At 38.3% G+C, this 11,404-nt stretch overlaps 1 pseudogene; it reads right to left on the bottom strand.

Moving 5' to 3' along the window:
* Positions 1 to 9,280: 9,280 nt before the first annotated feature.
* On the bottom strand, positions 9,281 to 9,370 carry LOC117310453 (U6 spliceosomal RNA; annotated as a pseudogene).
* Positions 9,371 to 11,404: the final 2,034 nt, after the last annotated feature.

Raw genomic sequence — 11,404 nt, 5'->3', positions numbered from 1 at the left:
AAGGCAAGAAGGAACGAAAGGAGGGAGGGAGGAAGGAAGGAAGGAGGGAAAGAAGGGAAAACAGAAAGAAGATACAGTAAAAATAAATAGAGTATAATAAAGTTATTGAATTATAAAAATTCTTAATTAGAAAAAAAAAAAAAAGGGACGGATAGAACCTTAGGACAAATGTTGGAAGCAAAGCTATACAGACAAAGTCTTACACAGAAGCGTACACATACACCCTCACAAAAGAGGTAAAGGGGGAAAAATCATAAATCTTGCTGTCAGAGACCACCTCCTCAATTTGGGATGATTCGTTGTCTAAAGGAGGGAAGGAAGGAAGGAAAGAAAGAAAGAAAGAAAGGACGAAGGTAAAGTATAATAACGTTCTTAAAATTAAAATTGATTATTAAGAAAAAAAATTTTAAGAAAAAACCATGGACGGATAGAACCTAGGACAAATGGTGGAAGCGAGACTATACAGACAAGATCTCACACAGAAGCATACACATACACATTCACAAAAAGAGGAATAGGGAGAAAAATCATAGATCTTGCTCCCAAAGTCCACCTCCTTAATTTGGGATGATTGGCTGTCTGTTCATGTATTCCACAGATGCAGGGTACATCAAGTTAATTGTGGAGCTTTAATCCGCTGCTTCTGAGGCTGCTGGGAGAGATTTCCCTTTCTCTTCTTTGTTCTCACAGCTCCCAGGGGCTCAGCTTTGGATTTGGCCCCGCCTCTGCGTGTAGGTCGCTGGAGGGCGTCTGTTTTTGGCTCAGACAGGACGGGGTTAAAGGAGCCGCTGATTCGGAGGTTCTGGCGTACGGAGGCCCGCGGCGGGGAGGGAGGGGCACGGAATGCGGGGCGGGCCTGCGGCGGCAAAGTCCGGCGTGACTCTGCACCAGTCCGAGGCCCGCCGTGCGCTCTCCCGGGGAAGTCGTCTCCGGATCCCGGGAACCCGGCAGTGGCGGGCTGCACAGGCTCCGCGGAAGAGGGGAGTGGAGAGCGACCTGCGCTCGCACACAGGCCCCTTGGTGGCGGCAGCAGCAGCCCCAACGTCTCCCGCCCGCCTTGGGGTCCGCGCCTCCAGCCGCGGCTTGCGCCCGTCTCTGGAGTCAGCGCCCTCAGCCGCGGCTCGCGCCCGTCTCTGGGGTCCGCGCCCTCAGCCGCGGCTCGCGCCCGTCTCTGGGGTCCGCGCCCTCAGCCGCGGCTCGCGCCCGTCTCTGGGGTCCGCGCTTTCAGCCGCGGCTCGCGCCCGTCTCTGGGGTCCGCGCTTTCAGCCGCGGCTCGCGCCCGTCTCTGGGGTCCGCGCTTTCAGCCGCGGCTCGCGCCCGTCTCTGGGGTCCGCGCTTTCAGCCGCGGCTCGCGCCCGTCACTGGGGTTCGCGCTTTTAGCCGCGGCTCGTGCCCTTCTCTGGAGTTCCTTTAAGCAGCGTTCTTAAACCCCTCTCCTCACGCACCAGGAAACAAAGAGGGAAGAAAAAGTCTCTTGCCTCTTCGGCAGGTGCAGGCTTTTCCCCGGTCTCCCTCCCGGCTAGCTGTGGTGCACTAACCCCTTCAGGCTATGTTCAAGCCGCCAACCCCAGTCCTCTCCCTGCGCTCCGTCCGAAACCGAAACCCTAGCCTCAGAGCCTCAGCTCGCAGCCCCGCCCGTCCCGGCGGGTGAGCAGACAAGCCTCTCGGGCTGGTGAGTGCCGGTCGGCACCGATCCTCTGTGCGGGAATCTCCCCGCTTTGCCCTCCGCACCCGTTGCTGTGCACTCCTCCGCGGCTTCGAAGCTCCCCCCCTCCGCCTCCCGCAGTCTCCGCCCGCGAAGGGGCTTCCTAGTGTGTGGAAACTTTTCCTCCTTCACAGCTCCCTCCCACTGGTGCAGGTGCCGTCCCTATTCTTTTGTCTCTGTTTATTCTTTTTTCCTTTGCCCTACCCAGGTACGTGGGGAGTTTCTTGCCTTTTGGGAGGTCTGAGGTCTTCTGCCAGCCTTCAGTAGGTGTTCTGCAGGAGTTGTTCCACGTGTAGATGTATTTCTGGTGTATCTGTGGAGAGGAAGGTGATCTCCGCGTCTTACTCTTCCGCCATCTTCCTTTCCTCCTCCCTTGATAATGTTTATGTGGCAATCCCACCATCCTTCACCACTAGAGCAAATAAATCCCAAAGATTTCTTAAAACTTTGTATCACAGACACTCTAGTTCTAAGAGAGTCAAATCGGCCATGGTTTTGTCCTGTGTCCAAATATTGGTGACACCAAAGCAGGAAGAGAAAAAAATGTGGTGGGAGGAGCCTTACAAAGAAAAAGGCAAGTTTACCCAATGGAATTTTTGTCTGCTATGGCTTAATAACTGGATACTCTAAGACTCCTGTACTAGAATTTTTTTAATGTGGGGCTTTAATATATGGCTCTTTCCCTTGAGATAATTAATAACTAAATTGGGACAAATATATTAATAATGAAAAAATAAGATGTTAGAATTATTGTGCATTTCTTCCACAGATTTATATAGGAGGGTTATAAAACTGATGAGCAATATCTCTTAAAAATCTTCCCCTTCAAGTTTTAAGTTCAAGTACATAATTATTGATGTAAATGCCTAAGAATGTTTTTAATCTTAGAACTGACAAGATGAACATAATTACTAATTTCTTCCCAGAATTTCTACCTTTGATAAACTTTCAAAGTTTTTTTCCTCAATAGATAGACACCCAATTTAAAAATTACAAAAAGAAAATATACTTCTAAAAACTGAAGAAAATATCTGAGTGGAAAAATGGCAACCCTTTATTGAGAATTTTTATATTATTACAAACTAAGTGAATGATTAACAATGCCAGAGAACAGAAGATTGTTTCATATGGCTCTCTGTTCAGTGCGGATTGCCAACGTGGGAGAAATCCTTGTAAATCTTAGCATTGCTCCCACACAACCACCTACACAGATGATCGCTTGACTTTCATGCTAACAATAGATGTGTTAGTAGAACTCTCACCATCTGCAAAATGAAGTGCACTTTAGAAAAAAGTAACTGCAGCAGACAGTAGTAATTGCTTATATGTTGTGATTAGCATTTTATATTTACATTTAAAAGGTATGAATTTAAGCAGTGATGACTCCCAGTTTAAATAAGGTCAGTCGCTGTGATAGCTCCCGGATTAAATAAGGTCAGTCCTAGATAACAGATAAATTTATGTTAGAAAACTTGATTTTGAAGTAATTTCTACTTAAAATTTATCTGTATCCAAGAATGCATAATAAAATGTGAATTAAATGAATATTGATATACTCACTTCTCCTCTAATAATAATACTTAGAATCATGTACATTAGTTATAAAATTCTCTACAAAGTCTGTCACAACTGTCCTAATTTTTTTATAGAATTCCTTCACAGGCACATTTATTTGGGTTTCCCTATTCTTAAATCTATTTTATTATCAGTGCAGGATGAGTATTGTGGAAAATAAGCTTTATACCATTGGAAAATACAGTCTTTGGCCTCTTTTCCCACATTGATTTTTTTGTCAAGGATGGAAGGGTCCATGATTCCATTATTGGGACTTAGTGGAGGACTCTAAGGCAAAGTGTTAAAAAATGAATTATCTGGTTTCTCCATAGGGAATAAAGTGGTTAAGGGCTCATGTGTAGACCCTGCTCATGCTTGGAAGGTTGGATGTGACAGAGAGGAGAATGGACATGTGGCTGATGGAAGGTGGGATGAGTCCCATTTTTCTCAAATTAACACAAACAGGTACAATACCACTCTGTACTGGCAAGGCTCCCATGTGTTTCTAACCCATGTGTCTCTAACATTTGGCCTGAATAATCTTGTCCTTTCATGTAGATGATGGACACAGTCTATATGAGGTATGAGAGCTCCTGTAACCCCAAAATATCATCCTAAATAGCATTGCCTAAAATTCTGTGATGAAATGTTTCTTTATTATAAACATGGCCTTTTCCAAGCCTATTTTAATGCAGATTATTTTAGAAAGAGTGGTACATTAAAACAATAAAAACTTAGTATGATTTAGTTTTGTCTATTTTCCACTTTAAATAAATTACAGTTCTAGAAACTTAATATTAGAAGGACATTTAGGATTAGAAGGAAAATGAAACATCATCTAGTCCAAACAGTGCATTTTACAGATGATAAAATTGAGGCTTAGTTAAGACTCACACACCTAGTTAAGCACAAGTCCAGAACTAATCCCTAAGACTTCTGACTCCAGCCAGTGCTTTTTCCATTTACTGTCATAAAACATTGAGAGAACAGTGGTCCCTTGGGGTGAGGAAGGGGTGCTGGAAAGGAATAGAAAGCAGGAGAAGAGTAGAGAAAAGTAAATATGCTGATCCCGTGCAATTATTTTTCTAGGGTTGATCCACATAACAGAGTCATTAGCAGGATTGAATTTAATCAAATCAATGTTAGATATGTAGGTCAGTTAGCCCCACAAATCACTGGTACCTTTTGACTAAAGTTTAGCAATAGGAAAACGTCTCATATGTCAGGGCTGGGGAAATCTGCACTCATATCAGTCCCATCCAAAAAGCTATGAACCTAGAATAAGATAGGAGGAGTTGTTCAAATATCTTTTGTACTAGCCAGTTCTGCTACAAAAGCAAATTGCTTAGGATTGGGAAGTATATAAAAGGAAGATCATCTTTTCTAAGGTTGGAGGTATATTATTTCTCCTCTAAGTCAGAAAATAAATAAATAAAAAGACTTAGGCTCAAAGGTATACAATATAACCAAAAAAATTCAGTTCTTATAAGTACATAATTTATTCATTTCAAAAATATCTATATAGTAAGTTCAATGAATAAGAGTAGACAGAAAACTTGAAACATGCGATAACTAATCTATATCATATATTTGGCAAGTCAGTACATTTGAAATGATAAAATATCTCAATTTTTACTCATGTTTTATCATTCATGTTGTATTATTCTATTAATCAACTTTTATTCTAACACATGAGGTGGACCCATGTGAAGTTAGGAAATTAATTTCATCTTCCTTGTATGTGATGAAAAATAAACTCATAAATTGAGTAAAACCAGTTAATGAAAACTGCATTGTGTATAGTGGATAATTAATAAAGATTTGTTAGGTAAAATGTTTCTTGAAAGCTGAAAGTAAATTTACTTCGTTTAGTTTTTTCATTTCCTAATTGGAAATCGTATCTCTCTTGGTTTTCTCTGCTTAGGAGATTGACATCTAATAAGGTAATGCAGTTAGAATCAGAATAGCCTAGGATAAGACAACAACTTCAAAGTCTCCGTGGCCCAACTTTAGCCAGGAAGGAGTCATTAGAGTTTAAGGGGGAAGCTGAACTTATACTACACCCATCTCTCATGAGGCAGTGTGAGTCAGTGCCCCACTTTTGTCAGGGTGGTGTCGGTGGGGTCCAGTGAGAAACTGAGCATACACGTCCACCCAGCCCTCATGCTACACATCAGTGGGAGACTGTTGATGGGCACTTGGATTGCTTCCATAATTGGCTATTGTAAATAATGTTGCTATGAACATTGAGGTGCATGTATCTTTTTAAATTAGTGTTCTTGTTTTCTTTGGATGTATACGCAGCCTTGGAATTGCTGGATTATATGGTAGTTCTATTTTCAGTTTTTGAGGAATCTCCATACTGTTTTACATAGTGGGTGAACCAGTTTACATTCCCTCCAGTAGTGTGCTAGAGTTCACTTTTCTCCACATCCTCACCAACATTTGTTTTTAAGTTTAATTAGATCCTGTTTGTTTATTTTTGCTTTCATTTCCTTTGCCTTAGAAGACAGATCAAAAAAAAATATTGCTACGATTTATGTCAAAGAGTGTTCTGCCTATGTTCTCTTCTAGGAGTTTTATGGTTTCAGGTCTTACATTTAGGTCCTTGATCCATATTGAGTTTATTTTTGTTTATGGCATGAGGAAATGTTCTAATCTCATTCTTTTACTTGTACCTGTCCAGTTTTTCCAGCACCACTTATTGAAGAGACTGTCTTTTCTCCATTGTATATTCTTGCCTCCTTTGTTGAAGATTAATTGATCATAAACAGGTGGGCTTATTTCTGGGCTCTTTATACTGTTCCATTGATCTCTGTGTCTATTTTTGTGCCAGTATCATGATGTTTTGATCATTGTGGCTTTGTAGTATAACCTGAAGTCAGGAAGCACAATACCTCTGGCTTTGTTCTTTTTTCTTAAGATTGTTTTGGCCGTTCGGGGTCTTTCATAGTTCGATATAAATTTTAGGATTATTTGTTCTAGTTATGTGAAAAATGTCATGCGTATTTTGATAGGGATTGCATTAAATCTGTAGATTGCTTTGGGTAGTATGGACATTTTAACAATATTCTTCCAATCCAAGAACATGGGATATCTTTCCATTTTGTTGTATCATTTTCAAATTCTTTCATTAATGTTTTATAGTTTTCAGAGTATAGGTCTTTCACCTCCTTATTTAAGTTTATTCCTAGGTGTTTTATTCCTTTTGATGTGATTGTAAATGGAATTATTTCCTTAATTTCTCTTTCTGATAGTTCATTATTGGTGTATGGAAAAGCAGCAGATTTGTATATATTAATCTTGTATACTGCAACTTTTCTGAATTCATTTATTCTAACAGTTTTTTGGTGGAGACTTTAAGGTTTTCTTTCTATAGTATCATGTCATCTGCTAATAGTGATAGTTTTACTTCTTCCCTTCCATTTTGGATACCTTTTATTTCTTTTTCTTGTTTGATTGCTTTAGCTAGGACTTCCAGTACTATGTTAAATAGAAGTGGTGAGAGTAGGCATCCTTGTCTTGTTCCTGATTTTAGAGGAAAAGCTTTCACCTTTTCACTGTTGAGTATGATGTTAGCTGTGGGTTTGTCAAAAATGGTCTTTATCTTGAGATATGTTCCTTCTATACCCACCTTGATGAAAGTTTTTATCATGAATGTAAGTTGGATTTTGTCACATGCTTTTTCTGCATCCATTCAGATGATCATGTGATTTTTATCCCTTCTGTTAATGTGGTGTATCACATTGATTGATTTATGAATATTGAACCATCCTTGTATCCCTGGAATAAATCCCACTTGATCATGGTGTGTGATCCTTTCTATGTATTATTGGATTCTGTTTGCTAATATTTTGTTGAGGATTTTTACATCCACATTCATCAAAGATGTTGGCTTATAATTTTATTTTTTTGTAGTATCTGTCTGCGTTTGATATCAGAGTAATGGTGGCCTTGTAGAATGAATATCGGAGTATTCCATCCTCTTCAGTTTTCGGAATAGTTTGAGAAGGATAGGTATTAGCTATTCTTTATATGTTTGGTAGAATTCCCCTCTGAAGCCATACATTCCTGGACTTTTGTTTGCTGGGAGTTTTTTTTAATTACAAATTCAGTTTCACTACTAGTGATCAGTCTGTTCAGATTGTGTATTTCTTCCTGATTCAGTCCTGGAAGGTTGTATTTTTCTAGAAATTTGTCCCTTCTAGGTTATCCATTTTGTTGGCATATAACTGTTGATAGTTGATTAATTGTATCTCTGTGGTATCAGTTGTTATTTTTCCTCTTTCATTTCTTATTTTGTTTATAATAAGATAAACTTTCTTCTTGATGAATCTGGCTAAAGGTTTGTCAATTTTGCTTATCTTTTCAAAGAACCAGCTCTTGGTTTCATTGATTTCTTTTTCTTTTTTCTTTTTTTTTTTGTTCTCTATTTTCTTTCTTTCCTCTATGACCTTTATTATTCCTTCCTTCTGCTGAATTAGGGCTTTCTTTGTTCTTCTTTTTCTGATTCCTTTAGATGGAAGGTTACGTTGTTTATTTGAAATTTTACATGTTTTTTGTTTTCTTCTTTCTACCCTCACTTTCTTATCATTTTCCTTCTGTCCAAAATGGCTTTGTTCCTTTTTCTATAATAATCAAACTCTCACTCACAGTTTTTTAGTCATATGAATCTAGAGTTCCCTTAGTGTTTATTTTTACCCTCTGAGTTCATTTATTTTTTCACTAATATGTACAGTACTTTTACATAATTGTTATTAATGTACACATTTCATTTTGTGTCCAGCTTTTGTTTAATTGAAATATAGTTGATTTATAATATTGTGTTAGTTTTAGGTGTACAGCAGTGATTCAGTTATATATATATTTTTAGATTATTTTCAATTATATATATTTTTTCAGATTACTTTCCATTATAGGTTATTAAAGGATATTAAAAATATTATGCAGTAAATCCTTGTTGTTTATCTGTTTTATATATAGTAGTGTGTACCTGTTAATCCCCTACTTCTAATTTATCCTCCTCCCCCCTCCTTTCCCCTTTGGTAACCATAAGTTTTTTTTCTATGTGTGTGAGTCTGTTTCTGTTTTGTATATTGATTCATATGCATTATTTTTTAGAGTCCATATATAAGTGATATAATAATTGTCTTTGTGTGACTTAACTTCGCTTAGTATGATAATCTCTAGGTCCATCCATGTTGCTGTTCTTTTTTCTGGCTGAGTAATATTCCATTGTATACATGTACCACATCTTCTTTATCCATTCCTCTGTTGATGGACATTTAGGTTGCTTCCACGTCCTGGTTACTGTAAATAGTGCTGCAGTGAACATTGGGGTGCATGTGTCTTTTTGAATTATGGTTTTCTCTGGGTGTATGCCCAGTAGTAGGATTGATGGGTCATATGGTAATTCTATTTTTAGTTTTTTAAGGAACCTCCATACTTTTCTCCATAGTGGCTATATCAATTTACATTGCCACCAACAGTGCAAGAGGGTTTCCTTTTCTCTGCACCCTCTCCAGCATTTATTGTTTGTAGATTTTGTGATGATGGCCATTCTGACTGCTATGCGGTGACACCTCACTGAAGTTTTGATTTGCATTTCTCTAATAATTTGCAATGTTGAGCAGCTCTTCATGTGCTTCTTGGCGATCTGTATGTCTTCTTTGGAGAAATGTCTATTTAGGTCTTCTGCCCGTTTTTTGATTGGGTTGTTTGGATTTTTTGATATTGTGCTGCATGAGCTGTTTGTATATTTTGGAGATTAATCCTTTGTCCAATGATTCATTTGCAAATGTTTTCTCCCATTCTGAGGGTTGAATTTTCATCTTGTTTATGGTTTCCTTTGCTGTGCAAAAGCTTTTAAGTTCCATTAGGTCCCATTTGTTTATTTTTGTTTTTATTTCCATTACTCTAGAAGGTGGGTCAAAAAAGATCTTGCTGTGATTTATGTCAAAGAGTGTTCTTCCTTTGTTTTCCTCTAAGCGGTTTATAGTGTCCAGTCTTAAATTTAGGTCTAAAAATACGGAATGCTTCACGAATTTGTGTGCCATGCTAATCTTCTCTGTATCATTCCAATTTTAGTATATGTGCTGCTGAAGCGAGCTCTAGTTGTAGACTTTTTGATGATAGCCACTCTGTGTGTCCAGCTTTTTAATTTTTTGCCTTAACATTATTTCATTTGCACATGAACCTTATCAATATAGCCCACATACGGCTCAGTATTCTCTTCTATTAATCTTATAAAACACTTCAGAAAGAGATTACATCATCAGAGTCAAGTACTCCCTTTTTGTAATACAAATATATATTCTAGACTAAGAGGTAATTTGCAGCCACTGGAAATGCTTAAACAAAACAAATCATGAGGGACATAATTGATCAGGAATGTGACTACAGTTGTCTATTAGTCCGCAGGGTACTGGTTCCAAGGACCCACTATGGATACCAAATCCCTGGATGCTCAAGTTCCATAGTCAGCCCTCTGTATCCATGGATTCTGCATCTGCCCAGGTGCAGAACCTGCAGATATGGAGGGCTGACTGTATTTACTGCAGAAAATCTGCATGTAATGGACCTGCACATTTCAAATCCATGTCGTTCAAGGGTCAACTGTATATGCGTAAACAACAGAACAGGTCTGTGAAATAAAATGACTCTGTTACTTTGGGGCAGTATATTGTGGTTTTTAACTGTTATTTGACTAAATTAACAATTAACCTAGATGTTTTTCTACCATGTAGATGCTACCTAATTCATGTAGAGTTAAAGCCACAATATTTTACAAATTAAGAAATTACATATATAGAAAGAATAGTTCTCTTTCTGCTTTCAGCTGTAGTCAATAATCTTTTTTATTCTCCAGATAGTACAATCTAGCCTTTAGCAGTACAATATTGCTTTGAGTTATTTTCTTGCTGGTTGCCCTGGGGATTAAAATTAGCATCATAATTTAAAACAACCTAATTCAGATTAATACTAACTTAATTTCAATAGTATACTTTGCTCCAATATAGCTCCTTTCCCACCTCCTCCTTCATACTGTTATTGTCATACAAATTACACCTTTATTATGCATTATATACTATGCATATGTTATACACTATATTTACTATACCTTCCAAATTCATTGATACAATTTTATAATTATTGCTTTATGCTGTTGTCTTTTAAACCATATAGGAGAAGAAAAGTTATTAAGAAAAATACATTTATACTGTCTTTTATATTTACTGATTTACCTTGTGCTTTTTATTTTTGTATTGAGGTATGATTGACATACACAAAGGCTGCACATGTTTAATATATACATCTTGATGAGTCTGAAGATAAACATACACCTGTGAAACCATCACCATATACAATACCATAAACTGAACTATCACTTCTAAAATTTTTCTCCCTGTCATTTTTTTTTCTTTATGAGCGTAAGTAAAACTGTGTACCCTTTAATCAACACATCATGTGGAATTGAGCTACTCTCTGGTGTTCTTTCATTTCAGCCTGAAGGACTCTCTTTAGTATTTCTTATAGGGTAGGTCTCCTAGTGACTAATTCTCTTAGTTGTTGTTTATCTGGGAATGTTGTAATTTCTTCTTCATTTCTGAAGAATAGTTTTGCCAAATACAGGACTCTTGGTTGACAGTCTTTTTCTTTTAGCACTTTGAATATGTAATCCCATTGCCTTCTGGCCTTGATGGTTTCCAGTATTTGGGGCAAGGTTTGACAATCACTCTCTTAAAGAGATAGAGCTGGCACAAAATCATTGCTCTGCAGTGGGGAGCAGGTAGGACTGCTGGGAAACTCATTCCAAGGGGTGGTGTAGCAATCTTCAGATGTGACTCATGTCAACTGAAGTCTGACGTCAAGTAGAGGTTTGTTCCCTGAGGTATTCAACTCTACCTAAACATGTCAGACAACATTCCCAAAGATGAAATATTTTGAAATGAGTTGGCATTCACCAAGGAGACACTTTGTAGGTAAAAGAAAATCAAGTTGTGGGGAGCCACGTGTGCAAATCAGACTTCAGAAAGGGTGTTGGCTGATTAGGAAATTCAGCTACTATGCAGGAGGACTGTACAAGTGGAGAAAAAGGTGAGAAGTTGGTAGTGACCACATTTTAGTGGGCCTTTCAGTCACCCC

This window comes from Tursiops truncatus, chromosome X, assembly GCF_011762595.2.
Source record: "Tursiops truncatus isolate mTurTru1 chromosome X, mTurTru1.mat.Y, whole genome shotgun sequence".
In the NCBI taxonomy this organism is placed as follows: domain Eukaryota; kingdom Metazoa; phylum Chordata; class Mammalia; order Artiodactyla; family Delphinidae; genus Tursiops; species Tursiops truncatus.
Note: the sequence above shows the minus strand (reverse complement) of the source record. Positions and strands in the feature narration are given on the sequence as shown.